Raw genomic sequence first — 13,591 nt, 5'->3', positions numbered from 1 at the left:
TTCATTAAAAAAAATAATAACGCTTAAAATAGTTTATTTGTTAGAAGCATTATTTATTTTACTTTACATTTTGTTTCTTTTTTTATATTTAATTTTTTAAAACATTCTTTTGAGATTTCATCATTCATTCCTATTTACTGTGTATTAGTAAATAACTAATTTTTAAAGCAGAAGATAATTTTTGTGTAGTTCCTTCATATTAATTTTATCAGTGTGTTGCCATCATGTTGATAAAAATTGAAATTAAAAATTACCCTTATTGCAAACCAAACATAGAAAACTATAATTTTCAACTCATTTTGTATGAAATGAAATAAAAAAAAAAGTGCTTTTTCTAAAAAATTAAGTACAAGTAAAAACTTTCTGCTATCTTTTCAAACATCTGTATATTATTAATTCAATAATTCTGTGATTTTTAATGCAAATATGGTTTATATATATATATATATATATATATATATATATATATATATATATATATATATATATATATATATATATATTATATATATATATATATATATATATATATATATATATATTATATATATATATATATATATATATATATATATATATATATATTAGAAAAATTGAAAAAATGTCTAAATGATGTAAATAATTAAAATTAATGTTTAATTTAATAAATATTCTGATGAGTTACGAATTTTAAATTTTTATTCTCACCCACGTTCCTATAAGTCACATTTAATAAAATATTCTTTAAGTACTAAAATTTGAAATAATAATAATACTAATAATAAAACGTTTCACTCGTTTGTAATTAATTGAAACTGACTGAATTAGGAAAATCTTTATTTATCATTGCTTTATAAAAAGTGTGGTTTAAAGACGACTCCATTGATAATCCCGAAGAAGATGTACTAATCAGCATCCCGAAGTTTTTTCTGAGAATGATTGATCTAAAATAATAAAATAGTTGACTGTTTTGAAATATTGATATTCAAAGCTTTCTAATTCGGTCAGATTTGGTCGCAGAAGATTGCAATATACTTTTTTAATTTAGAAGTTAGAGAGTCAAGAATAGTTTAGTGAATAAGATTCATAGGACCGAAGGACCGTATAAGATTTAGTTTTGATAATTTTTGCAGAAATACATTTATTGACTGAAACAAAATAAAATATTATTTGCATCAATTAAATCGTTTTGAAAACAAACATATATATATATATATATATATATATATATATTCAGTAAAGCTTTAAAATAGTATGAGTTAAATGACTATTACAATTTAAAGCTTGAAAATATTTTATTCAAGAATCCATAAAAAACCCGATCGCTTAAAATACTTAATTAAGGAAAGAACGTTATTGTATTAATTGAAGTTTAATCATTTCTATTTCACATTAAAGTTCGTATTTTAGGGAAAATGAGAGAAAATTAGGGAACTATATACCATGAGGAAAAGAAGCGAGTGAAGCTTTTAAAATAGTTTGAGTTATATGACTATTACAATTTAAAGCTTGAAAATATTTTATTCAAGAATCCATAAAAAACCCGATCGCTTAAAATACTTAATTAAGGAAAGAACGTTATTGTATTAATTGAAGTTTAATCATTTCTATTTCACATTAAAGTTCGTATTTTAGGGAAAATGAGAGAAAATTAGGGAACTATATACCATGAGGAAAAGAAGCGAGTGAAGCTTTTAAAATAGTTTGAGTTATATGACTATTACAATTTAAAGCTTGAAAATATTTTATTCAAGAATCCATAAAAAACCCGATCGCTTAAAATACTTAATTAAGGAAAGAACGTTATTGTATTAATTGAAGTTTAATCATTTCTATTTCACATTAAAGTTCGTATTTTAGGGAAAATGAGAGAAAATTAGGGAACTATATACCATGAGGAAAAGAAGCGAGTGAAGCTTTTAAAATAGTTTGAGTTATATGACTATTACAATTTAAAGCTTGAAAATATTTTATTCAAGAATCCATAAAAAACCCGATCGCTTAAAATACTTAATTAAGGAAAGAACGTTATTGTATTAATTGAAGTTTAATCATTTCTATTTCACATTAAAGTTCGTATTTTAGGGAAAATGAGAGAAAATTAGGGAACTATATACCATGAGGAAAAGAAGCGAGTGAAGCTTTTAAAATAGTTTGAGTTATATGACTATTACAATTTAAAGCTTGAAAATATTTTATTCAACTATCCATAAAAGCCCGATCACATAAAATACTTAATTGAAAATTTTAGCAACCATTCATTTTGGCGAACCAGCTGGTCGTCAAAGACGGCTAGTATTAAATAAGTTTCGGAGCTAACTCTAAAATGTCATTTTTATAATAAAAAGAAAATTTACCAAAACTTGCTCAATTTTTCGCCAAAACTCGCCCGAAAAGCTTCGTAACTCATCAATTCAGTCCGTTGAAAGCGGAAGTTTTTAGTGTAAATTAGAAATCATCCCCACTATCCTTCATCGGTGTGTGTGGGAACCGGTTTTGACCGCCTGGAGGGTGGATACCTCAGAGGGTGGCAGAGTACAATTACTCGGAACACCCCTGGCTCCGGATTGTGGAAATTAATTACCACTGAGAATGATCGATTGCTAAGTGATTAGGTTACATTTTGATGGAGTGACTTTCAGATGAAACCTTATTCCGAATTTGACTCTGAAGTAGTCAATGGGTGATTGTTTATGACTACATTTGATAGCTTCTGATCCTCGCTTTATGGATCTTTATTGCAATTTTATTGGCTAACCGGCATTAGTGGTCTCCCCCAAACTTTCTTTTATATTGTCTAATAAAAACATTATCCTTCTGAAAAAAATTGCAGATATTGGGTAAGAAAAAGCGTTGAATAGTATTGTATCATAGTTATGAAATGTTAACTTTTGGCGTGAATTGAGCATATTCACTGTATCTCTCGTGTGATGCTTGGCGAACTATTTGGCGATTAATCTCTGGCATGCAGTTAATACTATCTGAAAATTGATTTGAGATTTAGGCGCGTTTTTTCCAACCCACTGATACCAAAATTTGGCATAGAATTCAAATTGTAGTCACAAAATCACATACCAAATGTGATATATTTAAGTCTGTACGTTTTTGAGTTATAGTGCTTACATGCTTCTGAAAGTACAGACTGACAGACAGTCAATCCCTTATTGGATTTAACTTAAAACTTGATAGATATCTACAATATAGATACTGAAATCTGTGTATTGAATTTTATTCGTCTGATTCTCTTCGTTTCGTAGATATCATATAAACGTGTGGTGAATAGCATATAAGCCAGTTAACAACTCTCCTACCCGAGAGATCGTTTTGGTATAATGGTTTAGTTACTGGACTGCTAACAATAAGGTCCCAGGTTCTATCCTTTGGGCATCACATTACCGCTACGAACGTATTCGCACAGCCGAGCAAATAGACTTCCTCAGAATAGATTTTGCTCAAAATTCGAAAGAAATCTACAAATTTGGTGTAAAGACCATATATCAAGTTTTAACCAACTATCTCAAAACATTTTCGGGTTATTTTTATCACAGACAGACAGACATAATGCTCAAAATATGATTGAAATAGTTCTAAAACGCTGAGAATTGTCAAAAATATTGAGTTCGAATTTTTTGATGATTGAATGCATTCTCTGTACAACGCATACGAGAAAGTATAGAGTTATTCATAAGAATATTATAAAAATAGTTCTAATTAAATCCTACAGATGTCGCTGCACATGTTTTTTAATGGTGAAATGAATTTGTAGCTGATAGTTTATAGCCACGTGCCGCTGCATCCAGCTCTAACATTGCGTTGTTAATACTATACTGTCTTGGGTCATTGAAAAACAACTGCGAGTATCATAAGCTTTTAAATTCCTTTAATTTTGGACATACACATGTAGATGAGACTCTTAGGTACGAGCACATAAACGCAGATACGCACATTAGAGCAATAAGATATGTATCTACAAATAATCGGAGCAAATGTGTTACGAGAAACCATAATCATAAAGGGATGATTACATGCAAATCAAAGTCAATCACCATGCCATCCTTCTCGTTCCTCGACTGTTTCTTTAGTTAAAAAAAAGCTGTGTTGTAATTTTTTCTCGCCAGATGGCGTATTTGTGACAATACGATCAGAATCGAGTTTCCTAAACTGGAGACTTATTCTCAAGATGGATTTCCGTGTCGAAAAAGGGGGGGGGGTATTTGTAATCAAAAATATCTTTAAAAATTGCTTTCTTCTTTAAAATTTGATGAACAGCTATTTTAAAACAAGCTTTACATCATTTATCAAAAGCCACTGCTCCATTTATGGAATTTTTCCCGTTAAACATTGGAGTCCCGTTCAGAAAAATAAGAAGTCTAGATCAAATTAATTAGCGTATTTGAAATTTTGGAATTAAATGCAGCTCTAAAAAAATTCAATGAAATGGTCTTAAAGTTCGTATAGCGATTCATTTACATTGGACTGTTGCCATTCGGTAATAATTAATGATATTTCTTTGTCACTTATATATATATATATATATATATATATATATATATATATAGAAGGATATTGTAAACTTTTCGAAGTTCAAAAATTAATTTAAATATATATTAAATAAAAAATAAGCAAACGTTCGATATTTTTCAGCTACATCTTCCAATGACATTATTTTGTTAAAATAATTTTTTCACTATCTTAATACTGAAAAAAAAAAATTATTTTTTTAATGATGCCAATTTCCTTTTCATACAAAAATTTTCCCTAATTTTAATAAATATTTTAAATTTTATTTGAAATACAATTTTAACAGCATTTTCTTTGCCTTAGTTAAATTTAAAAGATTTCCATCAAACTGTTCAATCACTTGTTTTTGCAAAATTAAAATTAAGATTACAAAGCTGCTTTCTATTGACTATACTTCGAAGTAGGAATTTCACTTTTGTTTTTGTTTCGTAGTATAATGTTACCATTATTATATAAAATCCCTTATTTCAGAAAATATGATCCGTTATTTCCTAAAAAACTAGATTATCTGTCACATAACTACGAAATAACTATTTATCAGTTATCATGTGTGAAATAACTAAAACTTCTATGAATTAACTGAATTAAACGTTTAAATGATACTACTATTAAAATTAGTTATTTGCACTTGCAATAATTTCAAGTTGACTGATTCTATTAAATTTATATTTTTGCCTTTTATCAGAGAATAAAACGAAATTTTAAATAAATTTATTTCTTATTAAAATTTTTAGAACCAGGAAAACTAATATACCACATTAACAAGCTAGGCGCCAAAAGCAATTAATAATATATTAAAATAACTATAAAAGGTTATTAAAAAGTAGACATGCACTAATGCGACATATTTCTAAAGTAAGTAGTTTATCACTTTTGGAATCAAGATCTGACAATAGTTGTTTGGTAACTGTCCTTTGTATAATATACTGAAGAAGATTTTTACTGAAATAATAATAATGATAATGGAGACGACGATGATAATAAAATAATTGAGAGCAAAAAACAAAGATGGAAAACCGCTGTTGCTAAGTTATCCAATATGATACTTTATGAACTAATATTTAATATTGTTTATATTTGAAAATATACAACATACTGGATTATTTTTAAATAATAAGAAGTCAGAAAATTGCTTTTATATTTATTTATAAACATTTTGGGCCAACTGTTATCTCAATTACCCCTAACAGCAGTCTTCCAGTTCCCAAACCCGCCGCCGAGGGCCTCTAATGAGCAATCATCTCATCATTTGGAACAGGGGGAGGTTAAGAGCAGACACGTGCAGACGCCCCCTTCTTCCCTCCCTAAGCGAGGGGGCGGGGCCCGAGTCGTAAATCAAACTGTCTTTCGTCACGCCCCTCTGATGATGCGAATTCTGTCATTGGGAGAGGAATCCGAGGGAGACAATCCGGAAAGATGGGCATCGAGGTAATTGACGTGAAATTGCGCGGATTGACATAAAATGTACCATTGGGTAACGCAATCAGGGCAGGAGATCATCAGTTTCTGCTAATATTTGTTAGAAATTCACATTAATGAAAATTAAAATGATAAATTGCTTTTCAGAAAATTTATTAATGAAGTTTTTATACCAGGATAGCAATCTTCCCTAAATATTGATGAATATACGGTATTAATCATATGAAATTGCCGATTTTTAGTATTAACCACATGCCAATGTGAAACATAGCCAACGAGAGTCAGTTTTGTTATGAAAAAAATGTATAACAATGCAATCTTTGGCGACTTATTTTGGCGATTAAAAATTGTCATGAGCCTAAAACGGGAATATTGAATAAAGGTATCCAAATGACATGCAGAAAAATTCTTTTTTCTTCTTTGCCTTGCAAGAGGGGGAAAAAACCCCCTCGGGAGTGCTTTACCCATAACTTTCTCGCATACTCTCTAATAAACGTGCCGGCCAGAGAACGCCTTACATGGTATTGGCGTACAATAGTTACGAAATATCAACTTTTGGCATGAATTTAGCATTTTTACTGAATCTATCGTGTCATCCTTGAAAAGATATTTGGCGTCTAATCCCTGACATGCGTTTAATAGTATCCGAAAATCGAATTTGTGTTTTAGACGAGTTTTTCACAACCAATTGAAACAAAAATTGGATATAAAACTGCAATCGTGGTCACATACCAAATTTCATATATTTAAATCATTGCGTTTTTGAATGATCGCTTTTACATATTTCTGAAAGTACAGACCGACAGACAGTCAACCCGTAGTTGGATTTAGCTCAAAATTTGACAGGTGTCTATTCTGTAGACTTTAAATCTGTGTTGAATTTTATTCATCTAAATCTCTTCGTTTTGTAATTATCGTATTCACTTATATTCGAATTATCGGACAGACAGACTTCCACTGGACCGAGTTCTCTCAAAACTTCATAGAAATCTGCAAATTGGGTGTTGAGACCGTATGCCAGATTTCATCCATCTAGCTCAAAGCGTTTTTGATTTATCTTTGTCACAGACAGACGTGCATTTTCTAAAAATGTGTTTTTCGAACTCAGTTAATTCTATAACTTGGATATACGCCAAAATCTCGAGTTCGAATTTTTTGACGATTACTATATTTTCTCCATATTACGTATACGAGAAAGTAATTAGTAGCAGTGCGATTTTTGGCGACTAAGATATGGAATAAGGTTAAAACAGAAATATTGAATAAAAGTATCAAAATGACATGTACGGATATTTTCTTGCAAGTAACCTTACAAGTAAAAAAAAAAAAAAAAAAAAAAAGATTATTTTTGAACAATAATTTTCATGCACTATTAGTTGAAATTTTTGTTAATATCACCAGGGTCGGGCTAATATTTAGAGTGGGGTGGGGTGAAAAGGGATAGGATAAGGAAAAATCCGTTCATATTTCCTTTACTGATTTTGATTTAATATCTTTATCAGCAATTTTAAATAGCAAACATTGTGACAAACTGAAGCAACAAAATGCATTGCTGAAATACAAAATTTGATTTAGCTATTGAATTGTCAATCACTCCCCATTAGATTCACTCACACACACACACACACACACACACACACACACACACACACACACACACACACACACACACACACACACACACACACACACACACAAGAAGATTGGCTTTGAATCTGCGGTTGTGAATAATGTGGAAAGAAGTGTTTTTACATATAAATAATTTCTTGTTTTATTTAGTTAAAAACATAAAATATTATTTAGTAAACTTAGCTTTAATTCTATTCAAACAAACGAATCACTTATAGAAATTAAAGTAACAACAATAGTTAAATAATTTTAGATTCACGTTATAAGAGCTCATTTTTAAAAGAGGCAAGTGGACCAGCAATATGTTTGATAGTTTATATCATTAATTATTATGATTATGCAAGCTATAACTCTGAAAATAATCAGTCAACAATTCTTTCTTTTCTTCTTGATATAAAAAAAAGATTTTTTTTTACTAATATAATTAATTAAAAATTACAAATTTACATGTGTTACATAATGAATTTTAATATCTTAATTTATTTTTTAAGAAACTTAACAACTAGTTTTTTTAAATTAAAAAAAAAAGTATTTGGCAGCGGTGGGATTCGAACCCACGCCTCGAAAGACTGGTGCCTAAAACCAGCGCCTTAGACCACTCGGCCACGCTACCGCCACTGAATGATGCCAATAATCTATAATTTATAATTCATTTGAAAACTGCACGTGAGCCCAACCGACCAAAGAGATAAATCAACTATGCTGAAAATTATTTAAATTGTAAATCTTATTTCAGCATTCGTTTGAATGCCATTCATTGGCTTGGCCGCAAAAATAAAATCGCTAATCATAATTTATATACAAAAAATTGTTAATTCATTGATTTAGTTATATGCAAGTAGTTAGGATTCGTTTATTGATTTTTAAATATATATTCTTTTCAATTGACATGTTGATAAAATGAAAACAAACTATACAATATTTTATGAGTACAATTACTCTAAATATCGAATTTTTAATTAATTACATAAGAAAAAATAATCCTTTTTTATATCAAGAACAAAAGAAAGAATTGTTGACTGATTATTTTCAGAGTTATAACTGGCATGTTTATAATAATATGCTTAGTTTTAAGTTAATCAATCAATTTTCGTTGGCATTTTCAAAGGGCCAAAAAGAAAATACCGCCCGAACAGGGACTCGAACCCTGGACCGTTAGGTTAAAAGCCTAACGCTCTACCGACTGAGCTATCCGGGCACACGAAGCAACAGTTACATAAAAATAATGGGAAGTAAAAAATGAATAGCCGATTCCAAAGATGATTTTTTTTTCTTTTCCTTAAACCCAAAAAGTCTTATCTCAACCTCAAGTTAGCGATATTTTTTAATTCTTATTTTTCAATTTTAATTTAAATTTTAAGAAGAACAATTTCAAGCGTTTTCTAGACTTATAAATATTAAATCAAGAAAAATTTAAAAAATAATTTTTTTAAATTATTTATTATTAATGAATTTTTTTAAATAAAATGGTTTAAAAAGTATTTGCGCTTTTACTTGTTCGTATGCAAAGAAAAAGCATTCTATAATCGTCTAAAAAGTCCATTTCGAGATTTTGCTACTTTTTAAACTTGCCTCAATCTGCAAAACAAAACTTAGAAATTATGTCTCTCTCTTTATTGCTCTGTATGTCTATAAAAACGTCAACTCAAAAACGAATTGAACTAAAGAGATGAAACTTGATATAGCGCTCTAATATCAAATTTGTAGATTTCCGTCAGATATTGAATTGTCTGTCTGTCTATCAGAATGCATGTAAACACGTAATTCAAAAGCTCAAAGAAGCAGATAGATGAAAATGGGTACACTATTTTAGCATATGAATTGGGTAATGAGTAAGAAATTCAGAACAGAATACGTCAAAGATGTAACCGTTCATTTACATGTGGACATAATAACTCGAAAATGCTAAGATTTAATACTATAAAGGCCTAAAAGTACAAAATTTTATATACAATTTGGTAAAAGAAAGAAATACATGACTTTCTTCATTATACAGGGGATTTATATTGAATGGGATAAAAATAAAACATACTTGAGAGTGCTGTAATGAATTTATTTTGTTTAATCGAATTGACCATGAAACTACAATTATCCAAGTTTTTATAGCCGTACTATATATGCCCCTCTAGTGACATGGCAAATGATCATGCGGTATTCCGCTTCCGGCTAGACTATCCCCTGTTGATGAGTCTAGCACATCAATTACCCGCTGTTTCACTTGCTGTTAAGTCCTGGAAGGTAAAGCCAGGACGACTTAAACGAAATCCCATTTGGAAAAAAAATTATAAGGAGTTAGATCTGGGAATTTCGATGGTCCAGGACACAATGTCATATCATTCGATCCAGCACGTCCAATTCAACCATGGAGTTGACGATCGTTCAGATATTGGAATCTATTTTTCACGTCGAAAATAAGGGACCAAAAACTCAAGTATTGATAATAGAGTAGAAAATGCTCACTTTTGGAGAATCACCCTGACGTTTTATTATACTATGTGTATTTTCCGTGCCTGAAAATTGTAAATTATGACAGTTAACTTTGTCATATCCATGAACAACACTCTGTTTGCGAAACCGATCCTCTCCAGCTTTATTGCTTTTATACAGAAAAATAATATTAATAAAATATTATATTTTACAATAAGAGTGTTATTTTCTTGCTCATTTCTAATTTCTAAATTTTAATTTCTATTGAATACATTTTAATATTTATTGTAAAATGTAATTTTATATATGCGAACGCTTTCTCTTTGTCATCAACACATCTTTTTAATATAAAAAGAGTATAAAACTTCATAATGCATAATCGAAATTTCAATAATTTATTTAAAGTGTTGAAGTTGGTAAGTTATTAAGATTGATCCTCGTTGTTTCTATCTAAAAAGAGGGGTAAAAAATCCGCCCGAACAGGGACTCGAACCCTGGACCGTTAGGTTAAAAGCCTAACGCTCTACCGACTGAGCTATCCGGGCTCTGCCAGGGATTTACAATAAAGAATTCTATCATTAAGCGATGAAAATTTCGTTTCGATAATGCGCTATTTTTACCTTTTATTGATATAACAAACTTCTTTTATTGACTGCTACTATATATTTAGAGACATTTTATGGTTTGATGGATCAAATAAAAATGATCTGCGTTTATCTTAGAGCATTATCCATTGTCAAGCTCTTTTATCTCGAAATAACATCAACATTGCGTTGAAGTTCCTCTGATGTAGTTTCACTAATTTGTTTGAAGAGTCAGAGTTGCATATTTGCGTTCAGAGCCATGACTCTCACTTAATGAAAAGCTAATTTACTCAAACAATAGAGTGGTTACAAGGAGCATAGTATGTTTGATTGCAACATGTTCAAACAAAATTACATATTTGCAATAAAAATCTGAAAAAGAGAAAGAAAAAATAACAGTTTGAGAACAAGTAATTTATTTCAAGTACAATCGACGACTCAAGTTTTCAAAAACAAATTATTATTAAAAAAATATATATATTTTTTGAAATTTATCCATTTGCCCTCCAAAAATGAAGCTAAAAATAACCGATAATTAAAATTTTGAGTGAAAATTCTAGCTGCTCAAAATTATTTTGGAAATTTCAAAATTTGCAATGCTAGTTTAGTTAACTAGTTTAAATTAGTAAATTTTCACTTACTATCACGCCATTCTTCTTAGGTTTATTTACTGTTTTAAAATTTTATTTTTATTTCTTACCGCTATAAAATGCATACGAATAAATTCTTTTAGTAATTTCTTTGGAGCGTACAAATAAATGCAATAATAGTAATGATAATAAAAAGATTATCAGCAGGAGTCGTCTTCCGAAAACTTTCTTTGTACTTTCTTATTAAAGTGTTGTAACTCTCCCCTCGTATAAAACATTGACAAAGCCGTGAATGCCACAAGTGCTGAGATTTTTATTTTCAATCCTACACTTGAGAGTTGCCGGTTTGTAGTACAGTAAAGAAAACCAATACTTAATAAAAACCAATAGATTTCACGGCATTGGCAAACAATAGTAACGAAATATCAATCTTTGGCGTGAAATTAGCGTTTTTACTGAATTTGGCATTTATCTTGCGATTTTTTTTTATTTTTTTTTGGTGATCTGTCTCTGCCATGCGGTTTACACGAGTACTAGAAAATCCTTTATTTTGGATAACTTTTTTACTAGCAACTGGAAACAAAATTTAACACAAAACTAAAACTAGTCACAAGATCACGTAATAAATTTTAAGTTACATCTATGAAATTTTAAAACAAAAAAATATACCAATTAAAATCCGAACAATTTTTAAAATTTGGGGAAATTTCTTTCCTTCTTTTCTTTGATTAAAAAAAGAGACATAAAACAAAAACTTTTTAGTTTAGAATTTAATTAAATAATTTGTCCACGTCATTTATAAAAAGAAATATATTATCTAATTCTTAAGCTGTGAAATAAGCTGCATCTATGTATTTAATATAAATAAAGGCTTCAACTGATAATTAACACGAAATCTGTAATTTTTATTGTTTATTGTAAAAATCTTTCTAAATGAACGGATTGCTTAGGAAGTGCAGAACATATCGAGAAAATATTATACTAAATTTGAATAAAAATATATATTGGATTATAATTTATGAAGTCTTCGAAAAAGGCTTTTATAAAAATACAGAATCTCCGAAAATAGCTTTTAAAGATATATAATTGCATTAAAGCGTGTATTATGCAAATATAGAAAGCAATGTAGTTCCCGAAAGAATGAACTTAGAAACAAAATCCAAACGGTTTTATGGAGAAAAACTCTTTGAATTTAAAAATATCGAATAAAAGAAATTTTTATAATTTTGCCAAAAATTGGTTTTTTTTTTAATGTAATTATATAAGCATTTATAACGGACCTTAAAATTATCTGATGACTAAAAAAAATATCAAGCCTGTCAGATTGCTCCATTGTCCACTTCTGGCATCCCATCGAAGCATTTTTGATTGTCTAATATTAATAAAAAATTGCCCTGTAGACAGTCACGTAAATGGAACTTTCGAGTTAGAAAAAGAAAGTCGCTGGAACGGGCGTTTCAAATGGAGCGTTCCTCCCCTGCAGATAAATGGAAGGCTCCCCGCTGTAAGCAGTTGTCAGAGATTATGTTCCATGCGGTGCTTGAAAGGGGCCGTCGTGTGGCCCACCCACCGAACGCTGGCCTTTCGTGAAGGCTGCCCGCTGGGCAGGTCAGGTAGACCGCAGGACTCTGCGCTGGAACGATGAAAGACACTTCATGCAAATGGCGTTGAAGGCACTGGAAGATTTTTCAGCTAGGACTTGCGGTTTTTCTTTTCTTCCAGTTTTTTAAAGTGTCTTGAATAGCAGGCAATTTAATTTCCGGACGGTTCTTTTCAAGTAAAATATGAGTGGCATGATCTAGTATATAGTTTAAGACGATAACAATGCAGATCTTAGAAGAATATGCAAACAATTTAGAGAAAGTTATAAAATAAGATTTCGAATTCTTATCTTTTAATTTCAGTGTTAGAAGAAGCGCAATTACTGTTTGTGCCAACTGAAAGCTACATTAATTGCTTTTATTAATTAAATTTTAAATTTCGTTTTTATTCTATCCCGGGAGGCATAATCTAGGGACAAGCAAGAAGCGATAAGGTACGTCTATATCACAACACGTGAGTGAAAAGAGAAAAAAGCGGACGAAATATGTATCCCCATGATTGTATACTGTGAGATTCTGATAGGGCTTCCTTTACATGTGTTTATTCAGGTAAGGGAATTAATTATAGGGATCTTTTAAAAGAATGTGTTTAGACAGACATATTTTTATCCCTTCATTCGGAGTGTGGGAACTTGTCGATATCACCAATTTTACAGAGCTTCTGTTGCATTAATTAAATAAAGAAGGTGGGATTTAATCAGGAAATAAGAAAACATTTTAGAATAAAGTTAATACGGGCTAAATTAATATAAAAATTAGGAAACTAATTAGGATTTAATTTATATATATAAACTATCATCCTGGACTACATAAAAGACGGAAGTTCTTGCATAGGACATCA

General features: G+C 30.0%; 3 non-coding genes across 3 annotated transcripts; all 3 read right to left on the bottom strand.

Moving 5' to 3' along the window:
* Window positions 1–8,081: 8,081 nt before the first annotated feature.
* On the bottom strand, window positions 8,082–8,161 carry Trnal-uag (transfer RNA leucine (anticodon UAG)). The gene has a single exon. It is a non-coding gene; the product is annotated as a tRNA-Leu (tRNA).
* Window positions 8,162–8,673: 512 nt separating this feature from the next.
* Trnak-uuu (transfer RNA lysine (anticodon UUU)) lies at window positions 8,674–8,746 on the bottom strand. The gene has a single exon. It is a non-coding gene; the product is annotated as a tRNA-Lys (tRNA).
* Window positions 8,747–10,447: 1,701 nt separating this feature from the next.
* On the bottom strand, window positions 10,448–10,520 carry Trnak-uuu (transfer RNA lysine (anticodon UUU)). Its single transcript has one exon. It is a non-coding gene; the product is annotated as a tRNA-Lys (tRNA).
* Window positions 10,521–13,591: the final 3,071 nt, after the last annotated feature.

The sequence above is a fragment of the Argiope bruennichi genome, chromosome 10 (genome assembly GCF_947563725.1).
Source record: "Argiope bruennichi chromosome 10, qqArgBrue1.1, whole genome shotgun sequence".
In the NCBI taxonomy this organism is placed as follows: domain Eukaryota; kingdom Metazoa; phylum Arthropoda; class Arachnida; order Araneae; family Araneidae; genus Argiope; species Argiope bruennichi.
Note: the sequence above shows the minus strand (reverse complement) of the source record. Positions and strands in the feature narration are given on the sequence as shown.